This window comes from Ranitomeya variabilis, chromosome 8 (assembly GCF_051348905.1).
Source record: "Ranitomeya variabilis isolate aRanVar5 chromosome 8, aRanVar5.hap1, whole genome shotgun sequence".
Taxonomy (NCBI): domain Eukaryota; kingdom Metazoa; phylum Chordata; class Amphibia; order Anura; family Dendrobatidae; genus Ranitomeya; species Ranitomeya variabilis.
In genome coordinates this window covers 118,539,112-118,553,254 of record NC_135239.1, presented here as the reverse complement: position 1 = coordinate 118,553,254, position 14,143 = coordinate 118,539,112, and positions in this window count along the sequence as shown.

Below are 14,143 nucleotides of genomic sequence, written 5' to 3'. Positions count from 1 at the left end.
TCAAGTGCTGCTCAATTTCAGACTGTGTAATCAGTGAGCAACAAGTTAAAACAGCTGAAAGATTTCTTTGCTCAAGGTATTGGAATTCCATGAATGCAATTTCATTGTGGGAGGACATGAATATAAGGGGCAGGAAGTATACACATTTGCCCCCTGACCTCCTTATGAAAGGCAGGATACAAAAGGGAGGTGACAATGTCTGCTCCTCTCATGTAACTAGCTCAAGCTTTCGCATCACAAGGAAAACATTTAAGGCCACCCTCAATTCCTCCACATGGAGCCTGGATCATTGCCTTATAGGGAATTATCAGTGAGTTATGTGCAAGTGTGCGAAGGAAAGTCCTTACACAATCCTGAATTGCACAACACATACATATGCTTTCACTCTGTTCAGCAGCTAATGCTTCCAAACTGTAATTTTGTGGACAGTATGTAAAAGGAATGAAGTCAATCTGGGATCATAATTCTGCGCTGTCAGAATACTGCAGCAAAGAAAGTTGGTATATTCTCAAACTATACAGAAACTAAGTCACATTTGTTTATAGAATAATGACTAGTTTCTGCATAAATACATTTCCCTAGATGTTTCACCAGAAGCAGCATACTCTTTTATCTCGGTGTAACCAAAGTCGACTTTTTTAGACAAAATGTGACAAAATGATAAAGTATGGCCCCAAATGCTGAAATATTGAACCAACAACGGAGTGATAAATTTAGAAAGCAGTGTGTCTGGATGTTTTTTGAATATTAATAAATGGAAAGTGCACATGCAACTACGCCCCCACATGTAAGAAATATTTATTAAATTGTACCACCATAACAAGAGCAATATTACAATCAGACAGCAAAATATTACCGCTATATTGTTATTGAACAAAATACACTATGCAAAAACATAATTATACTACTATACAAGGTCCAAATAATACAGTTACATCATGACTAGTGTTGAGCATTCCGATACTGCAAGTATCGGGTATCGGCCGATACTTGCTGTATCGGAATTCCGATACCGAGATCCGATATTTTTGTGATATCGGGTATCGGTATCGAAACAACATTAATGTAAAAATGTGTAAAAGAGAGAATTAAAATAAAAAATATTGCTATACTCACCTCTCCGACGCAGCCTGCACCTTACCGAGGGAAGCGGCAGCGTTCTTTGTTTAAAATTCGCGCTTTTCTTTCCTTTACGTGAGTCCCGGCTTGTGATTGGTTGCATGCCGCCCATGTGACCGGGACGCAACCAATCACAGCAAGCCGTGACGTAATTTCAGGTCCTTCAGGATTTTAAAATTACGTTCCGGCGTTGTGATTGGTTGCGTCGCAGTCACATGGGCGACGCAACCAATCACAGCAAGCCGTGACGTAATTTCAGGTCCTTAAGGATTTTAAAATTACGTCCCGGCTTTGTGATTGGTTGCGTCGCAGTCACATGGGAGACGCAACCAATCACAAGCCGTGACATCACGGGAGGCTGGACACGCGCGCATTTTAAAATGGGCGCGTGTCCAGCCTCCCGTGACGTCCCGGCTTGTGATTGGTTGCGCCGCGATCAACCAATCACAAGCCGGGAGGCTGGACACGCGCGCATTTTAAATTTTAAAATGCGCGCGTGTCCAGCCTCCCGGCTTGTGATTGGTTGACCGCGGCGCAACCAATCACAAGCCGGGACGTCACGGGAGGCTGGACACGCGCCCATTTTAAAATTTTAAAATGCGCGCGTGTCCAGCCTCCCGGCTTGTGATTGGTTGACCGCGGCGCAACCAATCACAAGCCGGGACGTCACGGGAGGCTGGACACGCGCCCATTTTAAAAAGCGTGCGTGTCCAGCCTCCCGTGACGTCACGGCTTGTGATTGGTTAATGGCGGCCATGTTGCCGGGACGCGGACCAATCACAGCAAGCCGTGACGTAATTTCGTCACGGCTTGCTGTGATATGTTGCCGGGACGCGGACCAATCACAGCAAGCCGTGACGAAATTACGTCACGGCTTGCTGTGATTGGTCCGCGTCCCGGCAACATAGCGCCGTGACCAATCATAAGCCGGGACGTCACTGGAGGCTGGACACGCGCGCTTTTTAAAAAGCGCGCGTGTCCAGCCTCCCGTGACGTCACGGCTTGTGATTGGTTAATGGCGGCCATGTTGCCGGGACGCGGACCAATCACAGCAAGCCGTGACGTAATTTCGTCACGGCTTGCTGTGATTGGTCCGCGTCCCGGCAACATGGCCGCCCTGACCAATCACAAGCCGGGACTTCACGTAACCAAGTAAAAGCGCGAATTTTAAACAAACAACGCTGCCGGTTCCCTCGCGGAGGTACAGGCTGCGTCGGAGAGGTGAGTATAGCGATATTTTTTATTTTAATTCTTTCTTTTACACATTTATATGGATCCCAGGGCCTGAAGGAGAGTTTCCTCTCCTTCAGACCCTGGGAACCATCAGGAATACCGTCCGATACTTGAGTCCCATTGACTTGTATTGGTATCGGGTATCGGTATCGGATTGGATCCGATACTTTGCCGGTATCGGCCGATACTTTCCGATACCGATACTTTCAAGTATCGGACGGTATCGCTCAACAGTCAACACTAATCATGACTAATAATGAGCGAATTTGCTTGAAAAACAACACCCACACATAAAATTGGCTCAAATATGGCACATTCAACTTCTTGATTAGAAACACAAGCAAAATTTTATAAAATTGGAAAAAATCAGAAACATTCGGTAAAAAATATGGGAAAATATTTGCGCTACCACTAAAGTATTTTCAGCACTTTGGCTACGATAATGGTGGTGTATCATGAGCGCTTGGCACGTGTTTGATGAGGAGAGGGGGTTTGCAGAGCTCAGAGGCATGGTGTGCTTGTAAACTGTCATTTTTGTTTTTTCTTCTAACTTAATGTGTGTGTAAGGAGATAGACCAGACCGTGGGTACCTGCATGCCGGGTCCGGAACTGAAAGGGCTGCAACCTCTGTTTCCGGGTAGTGTGATATTTCCGTGACAGGCCTCATATATCTGCGTGCTCAAAGTTTGCGCATTGTAGGCCGGTTTACCACTTTTTTTCCAGTCTGTTACTAAACTTATATACAGCACTATTTTGCATTTAACTAAAAATACAGGCCACATATTTGGCAGTGTGATATTTCTGTGACAGGCCTCATATATCTGTGTGCTACAAGTTTGGGCATTGTAGGCTGGTTTACCACTTTTTTTGCTGTCTGTTACTCTACTTATATACAGCTCTATTTTGCATTCAGAAAAAACAGGCCACATATTTGGCAGCGTGATATTTCCGTGACAGGCCTCCTATATCTGCGTGCTCAAAGTTTTGGCATTTTAGGCCGTTTTGCCATTGTTTTTGCTATCTGTTACTCTAATTATATACAGCACTATTTTGGATTTAAAAAAAAAACAGGCCACATATTTGGCAGTGTGGTATTTCCGTGACAGGCCTCATATATCTGCGTGCTCCAAGTTTGGGCATTGTAGGCCGGTTTTCCACTGTTTTTGCTGTCTCTTACCCTACTTATATACAGCACTATTTTGCATTTCAAAAAATACAGGTATCAAATATAAAATACAGTCTGTATAGAGTCTTGTGCTTGGGTGCAAGGAAACACAGAAGACACAGGCTTGCTTAAGTAGTTCTTGTATTACTTCATACAAGTAAGGGTTAACACAGTTGCAGGCAGGATACAAGACAGGCAGGAATAAACCTTAAGTGTTAGGAGTCGAGTTTCCTCTGCTGCACAGGGGGAATCTCGATCCGTGTCTGCTGCGGTCTCCCATTCTGCATCGGCCGCAGTGGAGCCTGCTCGGCGGAGACGTTGGTCCCAGCATCTCACTAAGACTGATACTGTGCAAAGGGTTACTGCTGCCTCTCCAGGCTCTGCTATTGTACCCTGCACTGATCTGCAGCAAGCAGGCTTTTCTGGGACTAAGTCCTGCTTTGCACACACTGAGCATGCCCAGGGTAAGATCTCTCAGTGGAGATCAAGGGTCACATGCTCAGGTACTGCAGACAAATCTATTGGTCCTTCTAGGAAAGTCCTGTAGGTGTGCAGGCTCTTTAGCAGCCTCTCATTGGTCCTCCTAGGAAGGTCCTAGCTATTTAAGGCTCGCATGGCCGCACGGCGCTAGTATCTTCCTAAGTTATGTGCTTTGCGCCAGTGTGGTCATGTGTTTGTGGAGCGCCCCCAGACACAGGGCCGCGGGGTACTCGGTACCGGGCCTCTCTGTCTCAGTTCTGGGGTTGTCACGGTGGCTAGACCTGGTCCGTGACCCTGCTAAGGGGCGTCCAATGAAAGGTGTGGTGATGGTGCATGGTGCAAGTCGCGGTGAATAACGAGGACACAGGGTTGCAGTCTCTTTACCTCTTTACTGAAGGCTTCAAGATCCTCAATCCAGAGTACTGTCAACAGGGCTGGCTGAGACCGGCCGGTCCGAAGGCACCTCCAGAGATCCCTTTACAGGTGGAGATCTGTGCCTACCTTCTCTGTCCCCCAGATGATATGGCTAGGACGCACCCGTATGATGGGTAGGCCTGGAGTTCTTCCGGGACCCTAGTGACGCCCCTCTCCCACAGTTGCCCCCTATGTCTGCTTAGGTGATTTAGATGAGACAGCCAACCTATAATTAACTGTCCTGCCGTTGGTTTGAAGTAATGCTTGGAGCCCAATACTTCCTCGGCGTTCTGGCCACCGGCTACGCGCCTCAGTAGGATGTTGCCTCGATCTTACGGCATGACTCCTACTGGTGTTATCTCCTTTTTGCTGTGATCTCGTTTCTCACTCTTCACAATAAACCTCGCTTCTTGTCCTTTCTTGAGATACCGCCGCAAGGTAGTGCAGGCGCGGTTCCTTAATGTTTTGTCTTGTTCGCTAGGCCTCTGTCAGGATCCCACCCCTGACAGGGACCCCCCTGAATCTTCCCCTGCAACACCCTCTGCCACAGGATGTTTCCTGGTTCCAACCCAGTCAACTTCTGCCTAACTTCCTATCCAGCCCCCAGTTTTACCAGATTGTGAGGAGTGGCCTAATACATAGTACCCTTTGCTCCCCCTGGAGGCTAAACTGTGAAGTGTATTGGTGTCTGTGATACCTGGTCAGGTGAACTCCTTAAGTGCCATCAGACGTACCATCACTCCCCTTAGCGGCGGAGCATCAGTACTGCAATGACCAGGACTCTGGGGCGCTGCATTTGTATGTGTTCAGGGACCCGGCTGAAATAAGCCCCTAGAATGCTGGCACCTCCGGCAAGGAGATTGTGTTTGTGTGTATTCAGGGACCTGGCTGAAATAAGCCCCTAGAATGCTGGCACCTCCGGCGATGAGTTTTGTGTGAATGCATGACCACTGACTGCTCTCATTTGGGTAGTTAGCCTGTGCCTCTGTGAAAGTCTAACAGGGCACAGAGCTTTGCTTTCTCGGCCGCTCTGTGAAGCTAACAAAGCCGGTTCATACCGCCATATAGTGCCGCCAATTACTTAGCAGCAGGTTCTTTCCTGCACGGTGGATCCCGGGTTGCCAATGCACCAATCCCATCTAATAAATATATTCGGTGCGTTCCGCCAACCTTAACAGTATACTAGCGCCAGGATCTGGCTAAGTAATGGCGAATGAACAGCAAATGCAGGGGTACATCCAGCTGCTGGAGGGCCGGTTGGCGTCTCTTGAGCGTGCAACCTCGGCGGTGGATGTTACCGCAATAGCTGTTCAGGCTGCTAGCGTGGCTGCAGCAGCTTTACCCACAGCCACCTCTGTTCCGACCTTATCTCACCTCCCATTGCCTGAGAGATACTCTGGGGACAGTAAGTCCTGTAGGGGTTTCTTGAGCCAGTGTGGTATACACCTCGAGCTCCTGGCTGCACGTTTTCCCACAGAGCGGGCAAAGGTGGGATTCATAATCTCTCTCTTGTCGGACAGGGCCTTGGAGTGGGCTACGCCGCTGTGGGAGCGCAATGATCATGTGGTGCGGAGTGTTCCTCAGTTTCTGGACACTCTGAAACAGGTCTTTGTAGGACCTCAAGTCACCCATGATACAGCGCTCCAACTGCAGGCTTTGACTTAGGGTTCAACCATGGTCAGCCATTTTGCTGTTCTCTTCCGGACATTAGCGTCTGAGTTGGAATGGCCAGATAAAACCCTCATTCCTGTATTTTGGAGGGGGCTGGCTGACCATGTGAAGGACGCTTTGGCTACTAGGGAGATTCCCGCCACACTGGAGGAGCTCATAGCTGTATCAACTCGCATAGACCTTCGTTTTCACGAGCGAAGGTTGGAGCGAGCCCAGTGTAGGCAGAGGTTTCGGCTGGCTCCCACCCTCACCAGACCTCTGGAATCTCCAGTCCAGGCTTCCGAGTCACATGAGGCCATAGAGGTGACACGAGCGGGATCCAAGTCCCAGTCCGCTCGTGCACATAAGGTCTGTCATGTTTGCCAGCAGTCAGGACATCTTGCCTCCAAGTGTCCTCAGCGGTCGGGGAAACGTCAGCGTCTAATGGCAGTTGGAGGAGGTACACTAGACACGGCGACGTTTGCCTCAAAGTTGTCCTTCAAGGGGACAATTACCTTAGGCCCAATCCACTCTTATGGTAGAGCTATGCGTGGACTCTGGGGCGGAGGGTAATTTTATGTAATCCGCTTTCGCCCAGCGTCACGCAATACCCCTGGTTATGTTTGCTAAACCAGTAACTGTTCGAGTGGTAAATGGGTCGACACTACCTTCACAGATTACCCACCAAACCATTCCTATCACGCTTTCTGTGTCTACATCACATCAGGAGATTATCTCCCTATTAGTCATTCCTGAGGGAATTGATGAGGTCCTGTTGGGGATACCATGGCTACACTATCATTCTCCTCATATAGAGTGGTCCTCAGGGAGAATTTTGGGATGGAGTAAATCCTGCGAGGGTAGATGTCTGAGGGAGTGCGTTCAGGTTGCTACAACACCGGTACCCGCAGATCTTTCCTCTCTCCCCAAGCACTATTGGCCCTATGCAGACGTGTTCTCCAAATGGGCTGCGGAGACCCTTCCGCCTCACCGCCCCTATGACTGTCCTATTGACCTCTTGCCTGTGTTGAGCATCCCCGTGTTCGAGTCTATCCGTTATCTCTCCCGGAGACGGAGGGAATGTCTCAGTACATCTAAGAGAATCTGGCAAGAGGATTCATTAGGAAGTTAGTGTCACCTGCAGGGGCTGGGTTCTTCTTCGTGCAGAAGAAGACTGGAGACTTATGTCCATGCATAGACTACAGGGGTCTTAACGCCATCACCGTTAAGAACAAGTACCCATTACCCCTGATATCTGAGCTTTTTGATAGGCTACGGGGAGCAAGGGTATTTACAAAATTAGATCTGTGGGGTGCCTATAACCTGATTCGCATCAGTGAGGGGGATGAATGGAAGACGGCTTTTAACACCAGGGATGGGCACTATGAACACCTGGTGATGCCCTTTGGGCTCTGTAATGCTCCAGCTGTTTTCCAAGACTTTGTGAATGACATTTTCCAGGATATGCTCACCACCTCGGTCGTAGTCTATCTGGATGATATTCTCATCTACTCTCCAGATATTGACTCCCATCGGAGAGATGTTCGCAAAGTCTTTGACCTCTTACGGGAAAACTCCCTCTACGCCAAGTTGGAGAAGTGTGTGTTTGAGCAGGAGTCCTTGCCTTTCCTAGGTTATATCATCTCTGCCCAGGGTTTGGCTATGGATCCTGCCAAGCTACAGGCTGTGATGGACTGGCAGGAACCCCATTCTCTTAAAGCGGTGCAGCACTTTATGGGGTTCATTAATTACTATCGCCAGTTCATTCCACACTTCTCAACTTTGGTAGCTCCCTTGGTTGCCCTCACCAAGAAGGGAGCAAATCCCAAGTTGTGGTCAGAGGAGGTCTCCAAGGCCTTTCTCTCGATTAAGTCACACTTCGCTAGCGCTCCCATCCTACTGTACATCGCCCCGATGTAGATAAGCCATTTATCATGGAGGTGGATGCCTCATCCGTTGGTGCTGGAGCAGTCCTTTTCCAAAAGGATGCTCAAGGTCGGAAGCATCCTTGCTTCTTCTTCTCCAAGACCTTCACACCAGCGGAGAGGAACTAGTCCATCGTGGACAGGGAGTTGCTAGCCATGAAGTTGGCTTTTTCAGTGTGGAGACACCTCTTGGAGGGAGCTTGCTTTCCCTTCCAAGTGTTCACTGACCACAAGAACTTGGTATATATACAGACGGCCCAGCGGCTGAATTCTCGCCAGGCTAGATGGTCCCTGTTCTTCTCCCGGTTACATTTTACTCTTCATTTTCTCTCTGGGGAGAAGAACATTCGTGCCGACGCTCTCTCCCGCTCCGTAGTGTCATCTGAGGAGGAGGAGCCTCGGCTTATTGTCCCTTCTGAGAGCCTGAGAACTGTGGCTCTGGTTTCGCTAGAGTCCGTGCCCCAGGGCAAGACTTTCGTACCAGCGAATTTGCGACCGGAGGTTCTCTCTTGGGCTCACTCATCCAGAGTCGGTGGACATTTTGGGACCAAGAGGACATCTGAGCTTTTGGCGAGGACGTACTGGTGGTCTTATATGGCCCGTGACGTCGGAGACTATATTCGGGCGTGTGTCTCCTGCACCCAGAATCGGTCTCCTCGGCAACGGCCTACTGGGTTACTTTACCCCATGCCGGTGGCAGACAGGCCCTGGGAGATGGTCAGGATGGACTTTGTGGTGGGCTTACCCAAGTCTCATAGCTGCACCGTTATCTGGGTAGTCACCGATCATTTTTCTAAGATGGTGCATTTGGTGCCGCTTCCACGGTTACCTTCTGCACAGGCCTTGGCGGCAGTGTTCATAAAACATATTTTCCGCTTACATGGAATGCCTGATAAAATTGTCAGTGACCGGGGTCCCCAGTTTTCGTCTCGGTTTTGGGGAGAGCTCTGCCATTTACTCAGCATAGAGCTGAATCTTTCCTCTGCATTTCATTCCGAGACGAATGGGTTGGTAGAGAGAACCAACCAGACTCTGATGATGTACTTGCGACATTTTGTCTCTGCTAGGCAGGATGACTGGGCATCTTTGCTACCTTGGGCGGAATTTGCCTTGAACAACGCCGTAGCTGATTCCACTGGTCAGACTCCTTTTCTTCTTAAATACGGCCAGCATCCGCATGTCCCTGTGCCCATGCCCGTGTCATCCACCGATTCTAGGGTGGCAGACTGGGCGGTGGAGGCACGTGACATCTGGGACCGCACACAGGATGCCATCTGGGCCTCCAAGGAGAGAATGAGGGTTTCGGCTGATACACACCGGCGCCCCGCTCCAACCTTTACTCTTGGTGACTTAGTGTGGCTCTCCGCCCGTAACATCAGGCTGCGAGTTGAGTCCACTAAGTTTGCGCCTCGCTACATTCACCCGTTCAAGGTTCTGGAACAGGTCAACCCTGCGGTCTACCGTTTGGCTATTCCTCCACGCCTTGGTATCACCGATACTTTTCACGTTTCCCTCTTAAAGCCCGTTCATTTGTCCCGGTTTTCTGAGTCATCTGCCGGGACATCAGGTTCATCCACGGATGAGTTTGAGCTGAATGCTATCGTGGGGTGCAAGGTGGTACGTGGCAAGAAATTTTATCTGGTGGACTGGAAGGGTCACGGTCCAGAAGATAGAACCTGGGAGCCTGTGGAGCACATTTGGGCTCCACTGTTGTGAATTCCGTTCTTGGGCTCCATCCTGTGTTTGCGAATGGTATTTTTGGGAGTTCTGCTCTTGGGCTCCCTCTGGTGGTTTCAAGTGGAACTTAGCAGCTGCGTTCACTAATCAGTTTCCTGGCCTTGTTATTTAACTGGGCTTTTGGCTTTAGTGGATGCCAGCTGTCAATGTATTTCCTGTGGATTCAGTCCTTTCCTGGAAGTTCTCTGTTGGCCAGTCCATTTTCAGCTTAAGATAAGTCTGCTACTTTTTGGGTGTTTCCCTGCTTATGACCTTCTGTTCAGTTCAATTTATGTCTCTTTGTCCAGCTTGTCATTATGAAATATTCCGGCTAGTTGGAAGCTCTGGGGTCGCAGATTTGCCTCTCCACACCGTGAGTCGGTGTGGTGGTTATTTTTGTAAACTCTGCGTGGACTTTTAGTTTTTATACTGACCGCACAGTAGCCTTTTCTATCTCTGTCTATTTAGGTAGTATTGGCCTCCTTTGCTAAAAAATCTAGTTTCATTTCTGAGTTTGTCATTTTCCCTCTCCACTCTGTTGTGAATTCTGTTCTCGAACTCCCTCCTGTGGTCATGAATGGTACTTCGGCGAGTTCTGTCCATGGACTCCCTCTGGTGGCTGTGAGTGGAGCTGCTGGTTCTGAGGTTCCTTCTCCAGCTGACCTCGTTTAGCTAAAAAATCTAGTTTCATGTCTGAGTTTGTCATTTTCCCTCTCCACTCACCGTCAATATTTGTGGGGGCTATCTTCCTTTGGGGGTTTCTCTGCGGCGAGATAGCTTTCCGTTTCCATCTTCAAGGGTAGCTAGCTCTTAGGCTGTGCAGAGGCGTCAAGGCAGAGATAGAAACGCTCCACGGCTATTTCTAGTGTTGGTGTTAGGAGTAGGGATTGCGGTCAGTAAAGTTACCACCTCCTCAGAGCTAGTCCTATTTTTGTTTTACCCACCAGGTCATTTCAGTGCTGCTCCTTAGCGAGTTCATGATTGGTTTTGCCCACCAGGTCATCTCAGCACCGCTCCGTACCCACCAGGTCATAACAGTACAGCTGGCCCACAATGTGTTAAATGCATCTCAAAAGAGGGAAGAGAAAGTTCTGAGTCATTTTTTTTTTTTTTTTTTGTGTTGCTTGTTTTGTCCTTTTTTTTCCCCTTGATTTTTGGATGGGCAGGAGCTTGGTGCTGATATGGAGGTTCAGGGTTTGTCTGCGCGTGTTGATCATCTCGCTGCAAGGGTACAGAGTATCCAAGACTATGTTGTTCAAACTCTTGTTTCTGAGCCTAGAATTCCTATTCCTGATTTGTTTTCTGGGGATAGATCTAGGTTTTTGAATTTTAAAAATAATTGCAGATTATTTTTTGCTCTGAGACCCCGTTCCTCTGGTGACCCCATTCAGCAGGTGAAGATTGTTATTTCTCTGTTGCGTGGCGACCCGCAGGACTGGGCATTCTCCCTTGAGCCAGGGAATCCTGCATTGCTCAATATAGATTCGTTTTTTCAAGCACTTGGACTGCTTTATGACGAACCCAATTCTGTGGATCAGGCAGAAAAAATTTTGCTGGCTCTGTGTCAGGGTCAGGAAGCAATAGAGATATATTGTCAGAAATTTAGAAAGTGGTCTGTGCTTACAAAATGGAATGAGGATGCCCTGGCGGCTATTTTCAGAAAGGGTCTTTCTGAAGCTCTTAAAGATGTTATGGTGGGGTTTCCCACGCCTGCTGGTTTGAACGAATCAATGTCTCTGGCCATTCAGATTGATCGGCGCTTACGTGAACGTAAGGTGGTGCACCATATGGCGGTGTCCTCTGGGCAGAGTTCTGAGCCTATGCAATGCGAGTTTTGACGAGAGCAGAACGGCAGGAGTTCAGACGTCAGAATGGGCTGTGTTTTTACTGTGGTGACGCTACTCATGCTATCTCTGACTGCCCGAAGCGAACTAAGAGGGTTGCTAAGTCGGTTACCATCAGTACTTTACAGCCTAAATTTCTCTTGTCTATTACCCTGATTTGCTCATTGTCGTCCTTTTCTGTAATGGCATTTGTGGATTCTGGCGCTGCCCTGAACTTAATGGACCTGGAATTTGCCAAGCGCTGTGGTTTTTCCTTGGAGCCGTTGCAGAGTCCTATTCCCTTGAGGGGGATTGATGCTACGCCATTGGCCAAGAATAAACCTCAGTACTGGACACAGTTAGCCATGAACATGGCTCCAGCACATCAGGAAAATATTCGCTTTTTGGTGTTGCATAATTTGCATGATGTGGTTGTGCTGGGGTTTCTGTTATGATCCTTAGTGGTTGAGGATCACAAATTACTCCAGCTAAGTAACAAACATAGGACAAGCTCTAGGGAGGTGGCAAACTGGACTGACCGCAAATCTGAACCTATCCAAACACACTAGAAGTAGCCGGTGAATGTGCCTAAAAATCCTAGACGTCTCGAGCCAGTCTGAGGAACTAACTACCCCTAGAGAGAAAGAAAGACCTCTCCTCTCTTACCTCCAGAGAAATAATCCCCAAAGATATAGAAGCCCCCAACAAATAATAACGGTGAGGTAAGAGGAAGGCACATACACAGGGGTGAAAGCAGATTCAGCAAATGAGGCCCACTAATACTAGATAGCAGAAAATAGAAAAGGGAATCTATGCGGTCAGTAAAAAACCCTTACAAAATATCCACTCTGAGATTTCAAGAACCCCCACACCAACTAACGGTGTGGGGGGAGAAACTCAGTCCCCTAGAGCAACCAGCAAGCGAGGAAATCACATTTTAGCGAGCTGGACTAAAAACATAATGAACGCTGATAATCAAAAAATGATCAAACAAAAACTTAGCTTGTCTTGGAGAGACTGGGAGCAAGGTAGACACAAGGAATCTGAAGAGCACTGAATACATTGATAGCAGGCAAGGAACTGAGTATCCAGGTGGGCTAAATAGGAAACCAACCAAGGATAACGAACCAGCTGATGCTGCAACCTGCAGAAAGACAACACTACACAGTACCGCTTGTGACCACTAAAGGGAGCCCAAAAATAGAGTTCACAACAGTACCCCCCCCTTGAGGAGGGGTCACCGAACCCTCATCAAAACCCCCAGGGCGATCAGGATGAGCCACGTGGAAGGCACGAACCAAATCGGCCGCATGAACATCAGAGGCGACAACCCAGGAATTATCCTCCTGACCATAGCCCTTCCACTTAACCAAATACTGCAGCCTCCGTCTAGAGATACGAGAATCCAAAATCTTCTCCACCACGTACTCCAATTCGCCCTCGACCAGCACCGGAGCAGGAGGCTCAACAGAAGGAACCACAGGTACCACATACCTCCGCAACAAAGACCTATGGAACACATTATGAATGGCAAACGATGCTGGGAGATCCAAACGAAAAGACACCGGGTTAAGGATTTCCAAGATCTTATAAGGACCGATGAAGCGAGGCTTGAATTTAGGAGAGGAGACCTTCATAGGAACATACCGAGAAGACAGCCACACCAAATCCCCAACAAAAAGTCGTGGACCCACACCGCGGCGGCGGTTGGCAAAGCGCTGAGCCTTCTCCTGTGACAACCTCAAATTGTCCACCACATGAGTCCAAATCTGCTGCAACCTATCCACCACAGAATCCACCCCAGGACAGTCAGAAGGCTCAACCTGACCCGAGGAAAAACAAGGATGGAAACCAGAATTGCAGAAAAAAGGCGAAACCAAAGTAGCAGAACTAGCCCGATTATTAAGGGCAAACTCGGCCAATGGCAAAAAAGTCACCCAATCATCCTGATCAGCAGAAACAAAACATCTCAAATAAGTTTCCAACGTCTGATTAGTTCGCTCGGTTTGGCCATTAGTCTGAGGATGGAAGGCCGACGAAAAAGACAAATCAATGCCCATCTTAGCACAAAAAGTCCGCCAAAACCTGGACACAAACTAGGATCCTCTATCAGACACAATATTTTCAGGAATGCCGTGCAAGCGAACCACATTCTGAAAAAATAGAGGAACCAAATCGGAGGAAGAAGGCAACTTAGGCAAGGGCACCAAATGGACCATCTTGGAAAAACGATCACACACCACCCAGATGACAGACATTTTCTGAGATACTGGAAGATCTGAAATAAAATCCATGGAAATGTGCGTCCAAGGCCTTTTCGGAACAGGCAAAGGCAAAAGCAAACCGCTGGCACGAGAACAGCAAGGCTTAGCCCGAGCACAAATCCCACAAGACTGCACAAAGGAACGCACATCCCGCGACAAGGAAGGCCACCAGAAGGACCTAGCCACCAAATCTCTGGTACCAAAAATCCCAGGATGACCCGCCAACACCGAAGAATGAACCTCGGAAATAACTCTGCTGGTCCATCTATCCGGGACAAACAGTCGCTCTGGTGGACAACGGTCAGGTCTATCCACCTGAAATTTCTGCAGCACTCGTCGCAAATCTGGGGAAAT